This window comes from Chiloscyllium punctatum, chromosome 5, assembly GCF_047496795.1.
Source record: "Chiloscyllium punctatum isolate Juve2018m chromosome 5, sChiPun1.3, whole genome shotgun sequence".
NCBI lineage: Eukaryota > Metazoa > Chordata > Chondrichthyes > Orectolobiformes > Hemiscylliidae > Chiloscyllium > Chiloscyllium punctatum.
In genome coordinates this window covers 113,419,528-113,436,457 of record NC_092743.1, presented here as the reverse complement: position 1 = coordinate 113,436,457, position 16,930 = coordinate 113,419,528, and the positions used below count along the sequence as shown (strand labels likewise).

The window sequence follows — 16,930 nt, the reverse complement described above, 5'->3', positions numbered from 1 at the left end:
CAATGTCAAAGTGGAAATGAAGGTAGCTGAGACACTCCCATAATCTTCCAATTGTCCTTTAATATATAAGTAGTACCAGAGGACTAGAACATTGCAGATATCAGACCATTGCTCAAAATAAAATGCAATAATATACACAGCAACTAAATACCATTTAGTTTAGCCTCAGTAAGGGGAATGGCTGACATTTAATAAAAGCACAGGGATCTCCCTCTTTAACAGATGAGCTGATGAGAATCCCATTTCACATCTGGTTAGGAAAGGGCTGTTGAATTAAGCCTCACTCAGATATTAAACCAGCCAATAGTGGCCCTCTACCAGGATCAAAGATCTAGGAGATAGGGTGGAAAAGCTCCTGCCTACCGAGAGCCACCAGTACAACCAAGCAAGGAGCGGCTGCTGGGGGTACAACATTCACTTGAGATGAAGGATTGTCACAGGATCCCAGGTCTTTGGTGAATGGCTTTATTGTGAGAGATTTTGGCCCTGTACTTGAGGAAGAATGTGGAGGATTTGCAGGTGCCCCAGAGGAGGTTCACAAGAATGATCTGGAGATGAAAGGCTTGTCGCATGAAGAGTGGTTGAGAATTGTGGGACTATACTCAATGGAACTTAGAAGGATGCGAGGGGAGCTGATGAAACCTACAGAATATTGAGAGGCCTGGCTAGAGTTGGGAGATGTTTCCACTAGTAGGAGAGACTAGGACACAAAGGGACAGCCTCAGAGTGAAGGGAAACTGAGATGAGGAAGAATCTCTTCAGCCAGTGTGTGGTGAGCCTGTGGAACTCATTATTGTCAGAGGCTGCAGTGGTCAAGTCACTGAATGCATTTAAGACAGAGATAGATTATTTCTTGATTAGTGGCAATCAAGAGTTAGGGGGATAAGGCAAGAGAATGGGGTTGTGAAACCTATCAGCTATGATTAAATGGTGGAATAGAATGATGGGTTGAATGGCCTAATTCTGCTCCTATAACTAATGGTCTTATGGTTTGCGCAGAAATTGACTCAGGCTGGTGGCTCTCGGTAGATCCCTTCCTCCACATGTTGCTCTGTCAATCAGACGTCAAGTGTTTTTTGGAGAGAAATCATATTTTCTCTCTGCTCATTACTTTCTTCTTTATTTTCCCTCTCTGCTAATTTGGCCTGCTTCCTGGTTGAAAACTTGTTGGCTTTCAACATATGCCCCTTTTTTTTATTCATTCTAATCTCTATTGTTAATTGTATCATACGCGATTAAGTATAGGCAAGTGGATTGTGTTGATTGGATAGTTACTTGAGAACCTTGAAAGAAACATTTAATAACACAGAAGTAGTGTGATATCAGGAGAAACAAATCAGTAATGCTTTGCTCTGTCAATAAATCTAACTGAAGCAAAGATTGGCTCCTTTTTTTTTCCAGAGCTGGGAACAAATGGCACGTGTATGGAATGAGCTGCCAGAGAACGTGGTGGAGGCAACATTTAAAAGAAATCTGGATTGGTATATGAATAGGAAGGGTTTGGAGGGATGTGGGCTAGGTGCTGACTGATGGGAGTAGCTTGGGTTGGGATATCTGGTCGGCATGGATGAGTTGGATCAAAGGGTCTGTATCTGTGCTGTAACACGTCTATGACTCTATTATTGCTGAACTGTTTTAGTAATAAGTACACAAAAATTGTCAGTAAAGTAATTTCAGCAATGCTTGAGGAAATAGCTCTTCTGTTTATGACTCTATAAATACCACAGAACCTTTGCCTTACATAATAGTGCTTGTTTCAGAAATGCGGTCCTAAAATTAGAAAATTGTCTGCTGCCCAGCTCTGATATAATTTTCCAGCAAAACAAGTAATGAGAGGGAGATATTGCAAAATAATTTCTGGGAAATCTAAGAATTTTAAGAAATATTAAAGTCCAGAACTTGAATTACCTATCTGACAGAATAGATGGGAAGGAGGAGCAAGATTTTCTGAATTAACCTCAGCAACATCTCTTTGACCAAGATGTTCTCAGTGGAGTTGGGAAGAAGACATTTCTGGTTCTGCAGGCTGAGATGGGCCAATTGTTTTGTAGTGGGGAGAGGGGAGGGCGGTGATGCAGAGTTGAATTTTGTTAAAAGTGTCCATTATATCATAAGGGCAAAACGGTAATGGAAAAGAGCAAGAAACATAGCAAATCAAATATCACCACCACCCAAAATTATCACTGCTCTTCATTGTGAGGAAAACAACAAACAATAAAAATGTGCTGCAAGTGGCAGACTTTAAAACCAACATCAACTTGTATCTGTATAGTGATTTTAATGTACTGATACATCTGAAAGTACTACATAGGAGGACTATGAAGTAGAGTTTGACACTATGCTATATAAATAGATAATAGGGGAAATAAAGAAAGGTTTGGTTGAAGAGATCATGTTTAGGAAGCATTCGTTGGGTGGAAAGGGGTTTACAGGTTTGACAACTGAAAGCACAAGCACTAATTGTGGTGTGATTAACACTGAGAAGATACCGACATTAGAGGATTGCAGCTATCTTCGAGGAGGCTAGAAACAATGACAGAGCTGGGAAATGGGGGATCCTAGAAGGGCTTGAAAGCAATGATAAGGATTTTGAGATTGCCCCTTGCTCAGCTGAGACTCAATATAGTTCAGCGGAGGGTGTTCTTTTGAAGTGATTCGATGTGAATTGGGACATGGGCAACAGTGTTTCTTCTTATTTTGTTGCTCTCAGGGTGACAGAGAGCAGTCTATGGAAAGCTGGCCAGATGTGCTGAAGTAAGGCAAGGCTAAGCAATGTTACACAGGAGGAAATAGGTGATGGCACAGATGTGTGGTCAGAAGATCATTTCAAATATGGCTTCGCAGCTGGAAACAGTTTGCATAAACCTCTAGTCATTGCCAGGGAGAAGGTTGGATTAATTAGCTAAGGAATGGCATTTGAGGCATGAACTAAAAACTTCTTTTTCGCTCATCCTAAGATTTAAGGTGCAAAAATTTCTGATCATCTAGTACAGGCTGTCAATCAAGCAGCACAAGACAATTTAGCAATGGTGGATACATTGAGTGAGATTATGGTCAGTACAGCAGGTCATCAACAGAAATGTGGAACTTAATGGCATATTTTCAGACAATGTTTCCAAGCAGCAACAAGTAAATGAGAAATAGGAGGCGATCCTCTTAAGGTTCACTAGCAGGAGCATGCAGGAGCTGTAACAGGAAGAAAAGTTGTTATAAATCAGTCTGTGGCTAAAATCAGCACACAGCCACATCACACATGAATTACTGTAATGCACAACAATAGCCAAAATTAAGAAGCCAATAACAATGTTTTGAGTAAAAGAAGGATGAGCATTAATATTTAGTACCCTCAAAAATGATAGTAAAAGAATCAAACACACTCAAAACATGAATATAAATTTTTAAAAGAGGAGAGAGTGCTTATTAGAAAAAGGAAGATCAGGAATAGGCTATTTAAAAAGTCCTGAGAGACTTTGTAGAATTAGGTTTGAGATTACGGTTGTTTAACTGATGATATCTATCGATTGTTGCAGTGAAATTTTAAGATGTCTTTGAGTTCTCAATGAATGGATGTTTAATTTGTTTTTTTAACCAGATGCTTTGCTTTTAAAAAGCTGGGGGAAATAGTGGGTAGAGAGCGAGAGTAAACCTCCCATTCTGCACATACTCTTTGTTGAATCCATTATCTTCTTTTGCTCTTTACACAAAAAATATTGGCTGAAACGTAGATCTTTTATATATTTCCCTGTCCAAGATAATTGTCTACTTTTGCAATTTGGATATGCAGCAGGTGACATTCATTCCAATAAGTGAAACTGATACTTCCAAAAATCCAATTGGATCTGAATGGCTGATTTCAATCATTTTGATGACATATTCATTTCAATTCAGATTGGAGCTTGTTTAATATTGGCTTTATGGGCTTGGCTCAATTTGGTCAGGTGACCACTGCAGCCATCTCAAGTCAGCACATTTTCTCTTTTTAAAAACAATTTTAGTCCAATAAAGCTCTTGGATATTGAAACTAAATGTTGAAAATCAAAAATTGATAGACTATCTTTATTAATATCATGACAAGTTGTTAAGCAAATTTCATTCTGGTTCTGAAAGCTAAAATTTTTATGAGGTAATTTGAACCGTTAATTTGACCTGGTGGTTTGTGGTGTTGATGTTCTATCACCATATGCTATTTTTTATTTTAGAGATTAATTACTTTATCAAAGCTAGAATTAGTTCAGCCTAGCCTCAATCTGGTTCCCATGAAATCTTGTTGAACATGTTTTTTCCCATCTTTCAGAGAACAGCAGGCAGAGTGCAGTGTGAAACTTTGTGAGGATTGTAGGCTTCCCATGCCTCCAAGTGCTATTGATTATGTGCATTTTGCTTTCCCAGCACCGTGTTGACTCTGATGTATCGCAATCTAAGGCGATAGTGAAAGTTGGGATTTGTTAAATGGGACATTAACTGGTAGAAGGGGTGGAAATGGAATTGGGAGAGATCCTGACTAATGTAATGTAGTAGGCTTCTGGCTATAGTTATGGTGTTAATATCAGACAGTTGTAGTATTTTCAACACATAACTATAGATTATATAATAAGGCATTACTCTCATTACTACAGATGATATTTGGACAATCACTGAGTTACTGTATTGCAGTTGTTCATGATTATGGAGGGGAATTTGAGTGTTTCAATTACTATTGTTACTTATCAGTGAAATTTCAGTGAGTTTCATTCATTGCTGATAGAGCCGAAGATCTCCTGTCTCTTATTTCCCCTCTGTAGATCACTTTGCTCACACTCAATTTCTCTCCTTTTGTAAGGTTGCTTTCCCTCTTCCCACCCTCAACTTGCTCCTTTCTCACCCTCAAGTACCCTTTTCCTTACCTCCACTTTCCACTCTACCCTACCCCTACTTTACCTTCTGCCTTACATCCCCCTTCTCCCTGCTATCAGTTATTCCTACAGTACACCCTCAGTATTTGCTCTAAATCCCATGCTTTACCCCACTCCTGTGCCCACTAGTACCTCAAACCTGCCCTTGGTTCAGAAATTACCTCATGGTTCTTAGAATGTTGCACAAAGCAGTAGCTAGCACACAACAACGAGAAAAGTATTCAACTCCATGGACCCAAACTTTATAAGATAAATGTAATAATGTGGTAGAGGTTATCCAGTTAGATATCATGTGTTCAGAAAGTGAATAATCAAACCTCCAGGCACGTTTCTAATCAAAACTGTCAACCATAAATCCACCACAGAGTTTCTTTTACTGATTTTTGCAATAGCTGTTCCCAATCTGTTGATCACAACTCCCAGGTTTCAGAGACAGTACAGCAGTTTGCAAAATATCCATCTCCAGAATTATACCCTGAATCCACACTAAGGCTGACTGACATTTGGCTCTACTCTTGGCTCCTGTCTTGGTTTTGAGATTTGTTTTCTTCCAGTCAGAACCATTTAAAAATGACCCTACAACAGCTTGAGATGTCAGATTTGCCACACCTCAATGGCTGGATGACTTAGGTGTGAGCATTAGGTTGGAGGCTGATTACAGTGTGTGAGAGATGGCGTGGGGGCTGATTACAGTGTGTGTGGGTGGGAGCTGATTACTGTGTGTGTTTGTGTTTGTGTGTGTGTGCGTGTGAGCTGATTACAGTGTGTGTGGTTGGGAGCTGATTACAGTGTGTGTGTGGTTGGGGACTGAATACAGTGTGTGGGTGGGAGCTGATTAGAGTGTGTGTGTGGGTGGAAGCTGATTACAGTGTGTGTAGTTGGGGGCTGTTTACAGTGTGTGTGGTTGAGGGCTGATTACAGTCTGTGTGTGTGTGGTTGGGAGCTGATTACAGTGTGTGGTTGGAGGCTGATTACAGTCTCTGTGTGTGTTTGTGTATGGGTGGGAGTTGATTACAGTCTGTGTGTGGGTGGGAGCTGATTACAGTGTTTGTGGTTGGGGACTGATTAAAGTGTGTGTGTGGTTGGGAGCTGATTACAGTGAGCGTGTGTGTGTGTGGTTGGGGACTGATTACAATGTATGTGGTTGGGGACTGATTAAAGTGTGTGTGTGGTTGGGAGCTGATTGCAGTGTGTGTGGTTGGAGGCTGATTACAGTGTGCGTGTGTGTGTGTGTGTGTGGGAGCTGATTACAGTGAGTGTGTTTGGGGGCTGTTTACAGTGTGTGTGGTTGGAGGTTGATTACAGTGTGTATGTGGGTGGGAGCTGATTACAGTGTATGGGTGGGAGCTGATTAGAGTGTGTGTGTGGGTGGAAGCTGATTACAGTGTGTGTAGTTGGGGGCTGTTTACAGTGTGTGTGGTTGAGGGCTGATTACAGTCTGTGTGTGTGTGGTTGGGAGCTGATTACAGTGTGTGGTTGGAGGCTGATTACAGTCTCTGTGTGTGTTTGTGTATGGGTGGGAGTTGATTACAGTCTGTGTGTGGGTGGGAGCTGATTAAAGTGTTTGTGATTGGAGACTGATTACAGCATGTGCGGGTGGGAGCTGATTACAGTGTATGTGTGTGTGGTTGGAGGCTGATTACAGTGTGTGTGGGTGGGAGCTGATTACAGTCTGTGTGTGTGGGAGCTGATTACAGTGTGTGTGGGTGGGAGCTGTTTACAGTGTGTGTGTGGTTGGGGGCTGACTACAGTGTGTGGGTGGGAGCTGATTACAGTGTGTGGGTGGAGGCTGATTACATTGTGTGGCGGGTGGGGTCTGATTAGTGTGGTTGGTGGGTGGGATTTGATTTCAGTGTATGTATGGTAGGATATGTATTTGTATGTGTTGTCATGATGACAGATCAGGACCCCAAAGGATATTTTCTTAACTTATAAGTTAAAAATGTGTTTTTCTTTAAAGTGTGTTGCTATGGGTTAGCAAGAAAGACTGTAGATTAAACTCAGTACTGCCTATCAAAGTCCTGTGTAGCACCCATGGAGTATTGTACCTTTAGAGTTTCAGTGAGACTTCAAACACAGGGTGTGTGTGTGAGAGAGAGAGAGATAGAAAGAGAAAGAAAAACAGGAAGAGATAGGAGGGGCTGATGATCTCCCTTCTCTCAGGAGAAAGCCATTTCTTTCAGGCATTTTTTATGTTAAAATAAAACAAAGGACTGTGGACGATGGAGATCTGAAATTAAAGCAAATTGCTGGAGAAACTCAGAACTGACTCTTCTGTTGAAGAGTCACTGAACTCAAAGTGTTAAACTTTGCCTTCTTTCCACATGTGCTGTCAGACATGTTGAGTTTCACCAGCAATTTCTCACTTTGTTCAGACACCTATTGTGTGTTGCTGTTTTCATAGAATACCCACAGTGTGGAAACAGGCCATTAGGCACAAGTCCACACCGACCTTTGAAGAGTAATCCCCTGCCCCCCCAAGACACATTCCCCTACTCTATTGCTCTACATTTGCCCCTATCTAATGCTCCTAACCTACATATCCCTGAAACCTATGGGTGATTTAGCATAGCCGGTTCACCTAACCTGCACATCTCTGAATTGTGGGAGGAAACTCACACAGACATGAGGAGAAGGTGCAATCTCTACACAGACTGTTGCCCAAGGCTAGAATGGAACCTGGGTCCCTTCTGCTGTCACTGAGTCATTGTGCCCTTCTAGAAATATATAAAAATGGAGATTTAAAACTAACTATGACCCTGGTCTATGTGTGCTCGTGGAAATAAGGATGTCAATGAAATTAAGTTTGTGTGTACTGGCCTGGATTTGAGTGGTAGCTTGCTGGAAAAATTTACAGTCAAAGAATGACCCACAAGCTACCTCTGCATCGTTATGTGAGAGATTTACAAATATTCTCAGTCTACTTCACAGTTTGTGAGAGTCACTCTCAGAACTTGGCCATAGTCTGATATAGAGGTTTTCAACTTCTGTTCTCCTTGGTTAGATTCAGGGGCCCTCACGTTTAGTGCCCATAAACTAAAGCAAATGCAGTAAAACCAATGGATTCATTGAGTGGGTCCTTGATGGTGAGCAGAAGAAAAGCTACTGTGTCCCAGTCGTGGGAGTACTGATGACAATATCATTGTTTTTAGTGTCGGGTGTCATCACCCCCTGCGAGTGTGGGTGATACACTGAAGACCTCTGCTGTGTTCCGTCCATGTTACCTGTGACTTTGTGCAATATTTGGGACATGAAATTTGACCCTTGCTCTGGCTGGATCTCAATGGGAAGACCATACCGGGTGTAGACTTGGTTCAATTCTCTCACCATTGTTTCAGCAAATATGGTTATAGGTGGCCATGTTCATGATGGTGAGGATGTATTGGTAGTTCCCTTTTATTTCAGGTGGGAGTCCCGTGCAGTCCATCATCACCTTACTGAATGCTTCTCTAAAATTTAACGAGGGAATCATGGTATAGGTTCCACCACATGTGTAGCAGGTTCTGCAAAGCCTTACTATATCCTTATGGATGTAGGGTCAATAAGAGTGCTGACAAGTATGGGCTCAGGTTTTGCATACATCAACAAGTCCAACCATTGGAGTTTCAAGAGCCACCTGCAATATTTCCCTATGGTTTTTGTTTTTTTTTCCATATTCACACCAAAACCATGGTCACTTCTCATTTGCAGGTATTTGAGGGTTCTCTATTTGATCATCAGGACCTCATTTTTAATATAGCAGCATGCTGGGACTTTACTTCTGTGTGAGCTAGCATTTTTAACAGTGCTGAGCTACTACCAAGGCAGGTTTAATTATTACCTCCTTGGTACCCTCATGATTTTAACAAGGTCAGCCAGGCGGACCTCAAAGAATGAGTTACCTGATTGGGACTATTAACCTTGTCCGGTTGGGGAGCCAGAAGTGTCAGACATCCTGTTGACCGTGAGAGCTGCCTTCGAGGGAACTGGATCAGTGTCACGGACTCTCCATTTGTGTCAGGGGACTGACTCTGAGCTGGCATTGACTCTGCCTTCGGACATGGACTCTAGCTTCATACTGGAAACTGTATTGACGATTTTGTGAATTCTATTACTGTATATGGGTTTTGTAATTAATTGTGTTTGAGTACAGGCCAGAGTGGGTTAGTTAGTATGTGGGGTGGCTGGGAGCTTGATGGTCAATAACCGGCCTGGGGCGGTCTGTTAGTATGACTGGGTGAGGCAACCGAAAGCGTTCCTGTAGGAAAGCTGATCAGGGGGGGAGCAGCCAGTACGTAGGCTGGCTGGGGGCCAGAGGGTTGATGACCAGCCTGGAGGAAAGCGGGCAGGGTGGAGCCTGTCAGTACATGGAGCTGGCAGAGCCAGGCAACTGATAGTGTCCTGGCAGGAAAGCCGGTATAGGGCAGGCCAGTCAGTACGTGGGGAGGCTGAGCCAGGTGGCCGATGACAGCCCGTAGGAAGGCAGACTGGGGGACGACCAGTCAGTACGCAGGGAGGTTGGGAGCTGGACAGCCAATGGCCAGTCTATAGGAACGCTGGTCAGGGTAAAGGGTTAGTCAGTATGCAGGGTAGCAGGGTGCTGGAAGGCCGACAGCCCTACTGTAGGAAAGCAGGTCGGAGTTGGTTTGATTAGTACACGGGGTGACCGGGAGCCAGTGGCTGACGTCCATCCTGGAGGAAAGTGGGTTGGGAAGCATCTGTCAGTACGCAGGGCCGCCGGAGACCGGAAGGCCAACAACCTGCTCGTAGGAAAGCGGCCCGGGATAGTCCAGTCGTCAGTACGTGGGCCGACTGGGAGCTAGGTGGTCGATGACCAGCTTGGAGGAAAGCAGGCCTGGAGTGGGTCAGTCAGTATGCAGAGCGGTCAGAGACTAGAAGGCTGACAATTGTCCTTCAGGAAGGCTAGTCAAGGATAGTCTGATCAGTATGTGGCATGGACTGGTCTCTTTTTTTTACCTATTTTGGGTCTGTGTTCTATGCACTGTTTCCCATTTGATTGCACTGTCTTGTCTGCATTTGTTACTGTTATCTTTGTGATGACTGAAAGTTGTGGTTCCTCATCTCCCTGTAAAATGATAAAACAGTGAGGTTGGGGTTTGGCTTTGCTGCCCTTTCCCCATATATACTGGGTTTTTTTGTGAACTGCTGCTTTCTGTTTATTGTTAACTGTATTTTGTACCGTTTAATAAAACATAGCCGAAAAAAAATAACAGGAATGTCAGACATCCTGTTCACTGTGAGACCTGGCTCTGAGGGAGTTGGATCAGTGTCAAGGACCGTCCATTTGTGTGAGGGGACTGACTCTTAGCTGGCTGGCCACACAGCCAGTGTGAACTGCTACTGTTGGTTTCTGTGTGTTTTGGGGGAAACCTGATTCCTGAATTAGCTGATCTACACAGCCAGTTTATTAACTCTTATTCCTTTTTTATTGAGGACTGATTTCTAAACTGCCTGATCTTCACAGTCAATGTGTTTCAGGCGTATTTCAGTTGTCATTAGAGAACTGTTGTTTCACTGGCTGGTTACAGTGTGTGTGATACTCTTTTCCCTTTTACTTTGAGAAAAAAGATAATGTTGATTTCATGGCAGGGCTTAGCCCTTAAATTCTGGTTATCTTTGGATATTTTTTGTATGTGTCTTCACATTTTTGGTGTTGGACAGAACTCCTGTGAGATATTACACCTTTCCAGGTGACCTGTTCCTCTGTTGGTAGGCCTGGCCCTCTGTGGGTAGACTAGGCCTCTGTAAAAACTGAACACCTGTGTGTATGCTGGGAGGAGAGCATTTGCTGCATCCTGGAATGGACTCTGCCTTTGGGATTGGACTCTGCCTTCAGGAATGGGCTTAAACCCTGTGAGTTAACTGCACCTTTTGCAATGAACTGTATTCGTATGGGTGGACCTGGTTACCGGAGGATAGAGCAGGCCTCTATGGAGACTGAACACCTGTGTATGTGCTGTGGGGTGTGCATTTGCTGCCTTCAGGAGTGGACTCTGCCTTCAGTTGTGGACTCTGTTTCTAACAATGGACTCTGCATACTGGAGTGGACTGTTTATGGTAATAGACTCTGTGTACCAGAAGGGACTCAGTTTGTTGGTAATTCACTCTCCCTTTTTGCTTGTTGGGTTTATCACCTGCACTGTTTTCTGAATCCCTGGGTCTGGCAGCCTTAGTGTGAGCTGGGAGGCTCAAAGGTCATTCTGAAAGCTGTCACCCTTAAAGCCGGAGAGTGGGTAGGCCATCCTGTGAACCAGAAGGTGAATAGGCCTCCCTGAGAGCTAGAAGTGGGTAGGCAGTTCTGAGCGCTGTCGTCCTGAGAGGGGTAATTGGGACAGGCTGTCCTAGAGGTGGCCAGAGGTGTGTCAGAGCGGCCGAGCACCAGAAGGTGCATGGGAGCAGGCCGAGATCCAGAAGGCCTGTGGGCTGCCCTGTGCGCCATCGTCCTGGGGGGGTGGGCGAGCTTGTTTAGACACACAGTCCACAGGCTGGATGGTACATTGGGATGGGCAAGAGCCAGATGTTAAATATGGGGAGACCCAGAGCTGAAAGCAGGTAGCTGTCCTTAGCATTGTCACCTCAGGCAGGTACCAGGATGGCTGTCCTAGAGGTGGCTGGAAGGTGTGAAGGGCAGTTAGGGAAGCTGGAAGGTGAGTAGGCTGTCCGAATTGCTGTCGTACTGGGGTGGCAGTGGGGAAACAGAAGGGCTGTCATGGACATGAGCGGAAGGTGTGCCAAGGCTGACCAAGAGCTGGAAGGGAAGTAGGGGCAGGCTGCCTTTAAGTGGCTGGGAGGTGGGAGGGACGGGTGGGTTGCTGAATTGCCAGGGGTGTCTGTGTTATATGCACTATTTTATTATTCAGTTATTCGGACTGTTTGTATGTGATTGCGTCAACGGTTTCCTTTTCGACATGATAAGGTGGGATTTAAAGTTCGTTTTCTTTTCCCTGTGAACTGGTTGTACGGTGGGGTTTGGGGGTCAGCCTTTGACACCCTTTCCCCTGTAAATTGCTGCATCTTGTAAACTTGTTAATCTTTTTTTGTAACTCGTACTGTTTAATAAAATAGAAAAAAAAGGAAAACAAATTAACAGGAGTGTCAGACAACCTGTTCACTCTGAGAGCTGGCTCTGAGGGAACTGGATCAGTGTCAAGGACACTCCACATGTTAATGAAGGGTGACTTGTTGACAGGATATTGGCCTATGTTGAGTTATTTCACTTGAGGTCTTCTGTATCCCTGAGAAAGGTTTCAGATAACCAGACTGGAGGGTCTTCTGCTTCAAGTGCTTCCTCAGCCTCCATTGTTGAGACAGACTGCAAGAGCCCACAGTCAGGGACTTTCTCCTGCAGCTCTTTTGTCTACCTTACCTCAGTGGATTGCTCAAAATCCACTGGGATTACCTTTGATCCTGCTACGCCATGGGCAAGGAGCAAGTATTATGACAGGTTTGCTGACCTACCCCCCTCAAAGAAATATGGACACCCATCATTCAAATAGCAAATTTCGATAACTCTCATGGATTTGTTTAACCTCATCTGCATTCTCAGGAGAGCCCTTCCAAGGATTCATAGCTGCAGTCAGAGCCATAGCCTAGTTTGCTATATTCTTTCATTCCTATTCTCTGCACAGCATGTCTGTATCCCAGGAAATCCCATTGGTTTTTCCTCTAACCTCAGAGTTGGACATATACTGCCTTTCAATATTTAAGGCACATGGGTGTCTTGGCCTCACTTATGATCTCAGCCCCCACATTCAGGGCTCCCAGGATTTCCCGCTCTGTTTCTTACTCCCTCTTGACACCTCTCTGCACTCCAGTTGGTTTGGGGTAATTAGGCGAGGGTTTCTGTAGAAACAGGGGGATTAGTCCATAATCATTGGCCAGTGCAACTGCTGGTCTGGACTCAGTCACACTCTGTTCCTTGAGATATAGTTTTTATTGGGGGAGGGAGTGGAGTTTTAAATCTTCTTGAGGAGAGTCATGCCAGGTTGTTTCATAAGTGGCTTCTGAATTAAGTGCCTGCGCCCACTTTAACATGTTCAATTTGTAGGTACATCTCGTCAAGCAGTTTCCTGAGGTTGTGGAATTTGTGAAGGTACGTCTCTTGCAAAAACTGGACCACCTTCAAGACAGCCTTTTTTTTAAAAACTGCCTCATAATCTGGGGCTCAGGCAAAAGGTAGTAAACCACCTGCATTTTTCCCAAAGGCTAACTCCGCAGTAAGAAGGACCAAAGTTGGATGGGCCAATTAACTGCTGTGCCGTCAATTCAAAGTTGCTTGAAAGGAATTAAATGAGCAAACTGAGCTGCCTCCATTATAAAGTTGAGCCATTAGTGTCTTCATGGCTCACAGTAGTGTTCCTGCTCCTCAGCTTGAGCTGTCTCACAGTTCAAACTCTGTTTCTTGTGGATTTGCCTGAAATGTCATTTTCTATCCTTGCTCTTTGTACTTTTTCCCACCTCTCTCTCTTTCCCATTCCTTCTCTTTTTCTTTGATTTCTAATTTCTGCTGTTCCAATTTTAATCTCTCAACTACTACTCTACCTTTTTATTGCCCTCAGTTTCCGCCCACTGAGTGCCCCTTTTGGAATTTTGTGTTTGCGTGTTTTTTTTCAGGCAAAATTCTAATTCCAAGTGCCTTGATAAATCTTTAAATGTTTGAGAACAGAACATTTAAACCCTCAAAAGGAACTTCCCCTCATTCTATTCGGAACGTTCTGGTATCTAGTGCAGATATATCTTGCTGTTGCAGCATTTTCCTTTAAATTAATTACCCACCATAATTCTTTTGTTTCATCTGTGGCTTCTAACCATAGCAATAGTTCCTGCTTTGGTACAAACAGACCCTGGTCAATGCATCCAATTCCTTACAGTTCCAGATGGAATTACACTCCTGGGTGAAGAGAGATGAACTAGCTCCCATTCTTTATTAACCAACACCATCAGTTGGTTATAACCAGCTTAGTTTAAAAAGCATTCCTTTCCTTGTAGACAGTTTTTCTTCCCCCAGACTCAATTTGGCCAGGATTTCCTGAGTTAGCAAAAAGCATGTCTATTAATTGCAAAATGCACAAAGAAATGGTGATGTAACATTGGAAACACAAATCAGAAATAAGAGGTGATTTCAAAAGGATTAAAGATTTTGAAAAAAAAGATATACACATCAATCTCTGAATTATTGTAGAATCAGACAGTTGAATGCTTCAACTGTTGCAATGAAAGTTACTGGAGGCATTGACATTATTGTTGAACAACCAATTTCACATTCTTTAGATTCATTGAGATTCCATGATTCTGATTTCTACCCACCCATGATTGCATTCCAACACTCAGAGTGACAGTGTCCTTTTGTTGCCCTGTTTTCCTATTATCTGGCTACTAGATAGCTAACATCTAGAACTCAGAGAGAGGGTGTAACTGTGCCTCTTCACTTGCAACACAGGAGTAGCTGAGGGATAAAAGCAAAATACTGCAGTTGCTAGAATTCTGAACTGAAAGCCAAAAATGCTAGAGAAACTCAATAGGTCTTGTAGCATCTGTGGAGAAAGAAGTAGAGTTAAGGTTTTGAGTCCAGTATGACCATTTTGGAACTAAAATGAGATGGATAATTATGTTTTAACGCTAGTGACAGAAATGGAAGAGCAGGAGCAATTGGAACAGATGGCGAGAGTGCCCAGACTAAAAGACAAAGCCAGTGACAATGGTGGCAAAGGAGAGATAGATGTGTAAAATAGGTGTAAATGTAAACTGTGAAAAGGAGAAAATGGATCTGTTCTACAGAGGGAACTAGGGGATACTCTTTAACTTTGACTTTCAAAGCATGTTAATACTCAAACTTTCAGTATGTCTCGTCCAATTCAGCAGAGTGGAAGCTAGATTCTTAAGCCTGTCCTTACGCATTTGTCAAAAGACAAAATGCAAAATATATCTGCAGTTTGGATCATAATCTAACAGAGATGGTGGGTGGCTTGCTGTTGAATAGAGGGGTTGTAAATTTCTCTTGTCAAGAGATCATAGTCCAGTCTGTTTGAAGTTTCTTTGACATCTTTACATGTTACATTACACTGATCCCACACAGAATTTTACACAGGCATTTTTGTAGCAAAACATTTTGAAATTAAGGACTACAAATAGATATATTATTTCAGTGTTACATCCTTTCATCATAAAAGTCTACGTGACAGAGTTCAGGGTCTGAATATATTGTGTGTGGTAGAGGATGAGGCTTATTTCAGAGAGTAAGTGTGAATGTTTGTGTACATGTGGTATCAGGAAGATCTGATTACCATGTGTTTGAGAGTGTATGTTCTTGTACAGAAGTGTTGGGCTAATTGCTCTATGTGTATCACTGATATGGGATAGGGGCTGATTACGTTGTGTGTGGTACGACGTTGGAGCTGAAGTGTGCGTGTCTGTGTGTCCGTGTCTGTGTGTCCGTGTCTGTGTGTCCGTGTCTGTGTGTGTGTGTGTGTGTGTGTGTGTGCGCTTGTTTGTAAGGTTAGGCAAATGGGCTAATTGTTTCCTTTGTGTGTATGAAGAGAAATATTGCCATGTCTTGTGTCACTGGGGATTATGAAGAAATTGGCTGAAACCTCAGTGGCCAGGAACTATCACACTGCCTTACCTTATGTTCTATGCTCGTTCGGAAGCAGTCCATTTTCCTCAAAGCTAAGCACTGGGTTTGATTCTTCACTCAGATAAGTTACTTAGCTTGTGAAAAAAATGTCTATTTATTTTAAAGTTGTATAAGGTACATCAAATCTAAAGTGAAATTGCAGTCTCTATGACCATAAATATTACTTGGTGTCATTTGAAATCCCCAACAGAATATTAAAAAATTATTCATCTTGTCTCATGTTAAAATCTATGATGGCAAAATCACCCTCAGGGAACCTTCTTTTAATTTGTTCATGGGATGTGAGTTTCGCTGGCTAGGTCTGTATTTATTGTTCATGTCTAATTACTCTCTGGGCAATGAAGAGTTTCCAAAATTGTGAATGGGTTTGGAGCCACATGTATGCCAGCCAAGAAAAAGAAGGTAGATTTCCTTTCTTAAAGGACATTAGACACTTGATGTGATGTTACTATAGACAAGTAATGTTGAATGCCAACGAGTACAACCAAGGTACCTGTTTTTTTTTCTGACAGAGCTAAACTCCATGTGTTGAAGAGGCTCAAAAGCACCATTCCTGGAGTCATCAAAAAGTTAAAGACTTATACAATTGCACTAAATTCCATAATTTACCTGATTTTTGGACTCAGGTAGAGAGAAAGCAGTGGCTAGGTTTCTGCAATTAACACGAAAGAACTTGCATAGTTACTGCCTTTGCTGTTTTGAATTCATGTATCGCTGGACATCGGAGTGCATCTGGGAAAATTAACAACTGATTTTGGAGGAACTGTTGGGCGAAGTTCACAGCACAGAATCAGATAAGGTAATCGTTACTTTAAGTGTATCCAACAGAAAGTCTGCAGAAGTTATTAGAGTGATTATGTTTTTGGAGGTATGTCTCTTGATTAAGTTTAAAATATAAGTCATAACTATTAATTTAACCTGGGGCAGTGTTTTTTAGAGGAAAAAGATGGAGTTATTTTCTGGGTCTGTAGACTGTGAAGGAGCAAAAATAGCCTTTAGTACAGTGATACGTACTTCTTGTCAGATGTGGGAGTTTAAAGAGAGTTTAAGGGTTACTGTAGATTATATCTGCCATAAATGCTGTTGGATGCAAATCTTATCAGATCAAATGGATTGGTTTGTAGAGACAGTTAGAAGCAATGAGGAATTTGCAACAGCAACAGTATGTGATGGATGGCAGTTATAGGAAGTGGGGAAAGTCTCAGATACAGTCACATAGATGTGTTAACTCCTGGAAAGGTAAGCGAGGTAGACACCTAGTGCAGGAGTCTTTTGTGGATATACCCATTTCAAACAGGTATGCTGTTTTGGAAAAGGCAGGGGGTGATGGATTCTCAGGGGAACGTAGCATGAACAGCCAAGTTTCTGGTATTGAGACTGGCTCTAATGCAACGAGGGATACACC

At 42.7% G+C, this 16,930-nt stretch overlaps 1 protein-coding gene across 15 annotated transcripts in view; it reads left to right on the top strand.

Annotated features, from left to right (window-relative positions):
* The window catches only part of LOC140477357 (cAMP-regulated phosphoprotein 21-like), a 448,868-nt gene that overhangs the window by 191,713 nt on the left and 240,225 nt on the right, over positions 1-16,930 (top strand). Inside the window, exon 3 of one of the 15 annotated variants that reach the window (XM_072571086.1) lies at positions 16,038-16,324. The exons of the other annotated variants lie outside the window; for them this stretch is intronic. The gene's annotated coding sequence lies outside the window, so the exon portion shown is untranslated. The remainder of the gene's footprint in view (positions 1-16,037; positions 16,325-16,930) is intronic. 15 annotated transcript variants of the gene reach the window in all.